The sequence below is a fragment of the Galeopterus variegatus genome, unplaced genomic scaffold, assembly GCF_000696425.1.
Source record: "Galeopterus variegatus unplaced genomic scaffold, G_variegatus-3.0.2 Scaffold4679, whole genome shotgun sequence".
In the NCBI taxonomy this organism is placed as follows: Eukaryota; Metazoa; Chordata; class Mammalia; order Dermoptera; family Cynocephalidae; genus Galeopterus; species Galeopterus variegatus.
In genome coordinates, this window is record NW_007730790.1 from 10787 (window position 1) to 13383 (window position 2597).

Below are 2597 nucleotides of genomic sequence, written 5' to 3' on the forward strand. Positions count from 1 at the left end.
TATTTGGCAACCTTTAGGGAAATAATGGATCTAGGCAATGGTCATCAACGGCCACTAATATTACAAAAGGGGAAACCAGAAATTATTATAAATTGATTTAACTATTCCACATTGTATTCATAAATCATAACATCACTCTGTACCCCCAAAATACATACAACTATAATTTGTTAATTTACAATTAAAAAATGTTTTATAAATTGCAACCATGGACTTCATTACAGACCTGATTTACACGAAGTTAAAAAATTACCAGATATTTGGGGAAATTTAAACACTCACTGGGTAGTGGATAATACAAGACATTATTGTTAACTTGTTATAAGTGTGATAATGGTGTGGTAGTTATGCTAATAATTCCTTATCTTTTAGACACTAACATTTAGATATACAAGCATAAGTTTATGGATAAAATGATACGATGTTGGGTATTTGCTTTCAAATTGTCTGGGGCTGTGCAGAGTAGGTGGGAACATAGTTTAAACAAGTTTTCTTTACTTTTATATATAATTAAAATGTTCCCTAATAAATAGTTAAAAACAATAAAAAGTTAAAAATAAAACAAAACGAAAAATTCCCCAGTTGATGCAAATAGAGACCCCGCACAGTAAAGAAAATCTGAGAATCTCTCAGCCCTTCAGAATAGTCAGCTACACAACCGTGATGTCACGTGCCCAGAATGCATAGTCTGATTAAGAGACTCTGAATTCTCATAACTTCTTGTCATAAACAAAATAACTCTACTGTCATCTTTCATTTAAAATATAATTCAGATCATGACACTTCTCAGCTCAAGTCTATCAGTAGTTCCCCATAGTACTCAGAAAAATAGCTGAAGCCCTTACAATAGCCACAAAGTTCTCCCTCCTCGATATTCCCACAGTGGTAGCCAGGCTCCAAAATGGCCCCCAATGACGATCCCCACCTTCTGGTATTTGTACTCTTTGTGCAGTCCCTTCCCAGTTGGTTCCAAGGTTGGTCTGTGTGATCAGTGAAATACAGCAAAAGTAATGGCATGTTGCCTCTAAGATTAGGTTATAGACACTGCAGTTCCAATTCTGGCTATTTCTCTCTCTTTCTTAGATCACTTGCTGTGGGGGAAACCAGCTGCCATGTCATAAGCAACCCAGCCCCATACAGAAACTACGCAGCAAGAAATTGAATTCTCCTGCCAACAGCCCTGAGTGTGCAAGGAAGCTGATCCTCCAGCCCCAGTCTAGCCTAAAGTAAACTTTTTCTTAAAGGGCCAGATAGTAAATAGTTTAGGCTTTGCAGGCCATATGGTCTCCACCACAAGTACTCAACTCCGCCACTGTAAACAATACAAAAAATAATGGGAATGGCCATGTTCCAACAAAACTTTATTTGCAAAAACAAGCAGTTGTTTGCTAACTCTTGCATGACTGCAGCCCAGGCCCACAGATTGACTGCAGCCTCATGAAATCATGAAGAAATACCCAGTTAACTTGCTCTGATTCTTGAGTTTCAGGAACTGATATAAATTTGTTTTAAACTGCTCTTTAGTGTAGTTGATAACTGATATAGTACACCACCACCCCACCCACCTCCACACCCCTTTTTATTTTTCTAATTTCATCTCTCTCTACTCTCCTCTCCATCATTTAGCTCAGAGGCTTACTCAAATAAGCCTTTCTCAGTAAAGTCTTTCCCGACCCTATTTACAAATGTGACTCTACTTCCTCCCTTCATTCCCCGTCTCCCTCGTTTTTCTTCACAGCATTTACCACCATGTAACATACATTTTACTTATTGTATTGTCTGCCTTCCTCCACTGGACTATAAGCTTCATGAAGACAGGCATTTCTATTGTGTTTACTGCAATAGCATACATATTGCCTAGCATGCAGTAGCCCTCAATAAATTATTAAATAAATGAATTTACTTGTCTCAACTAAACTGCCAACTCTTTAAAGGCATGCATATCTTATTTCACATAGTGTACCCAGCCCCTGGCACATAAAAAATATTAAAATGTTTAATTAACTTTGAAGGATTTTAAATATTATGCGTAGATACTATGCTTTTGAAAGATTACTCTAAGGGAGAAATGAAGTAGGCAGTGGGTGTTTGTCAACACTTAATTCTCATTCCACACTCTCTATAGGTGACTTCACCTGTTCTTGCTGTTATTACTTCCTTTGTGCAGAGGACTAGCAGATATGTTCACCCACATCCTTCCTCTGAGCTCCAGATCTATATATCCAATTTCATGCTTGACATCTCCTAGATATCACAAAAGTACCTCAAATTCAGCATGCCCTAAACTGCTTTTCTCCTACTCTTGACTCCTTCCATTGTTGACCAAACCAAATAGCACCATATAAACCAGTTGTGTAAGTCACCCTTGATACTTCTCCCTTCACCAATGGTCCATGCTATGATATGTCTGTGTCCCCTCCAAATTCATATGTTGAAATCCTAACCCACACGGTGATGGTATTAGGAGGTGGGGCCATTGGGAGGTGATTAGGCCATGAGGGTAGAGCCCTCATGATTAAGATTAGTGTCATTATAAAAGGCCCAAGAGAGCTAGCTTGTTCCTTCCACAATGTGAGGTCAAAACTAGAAGGTGCCAT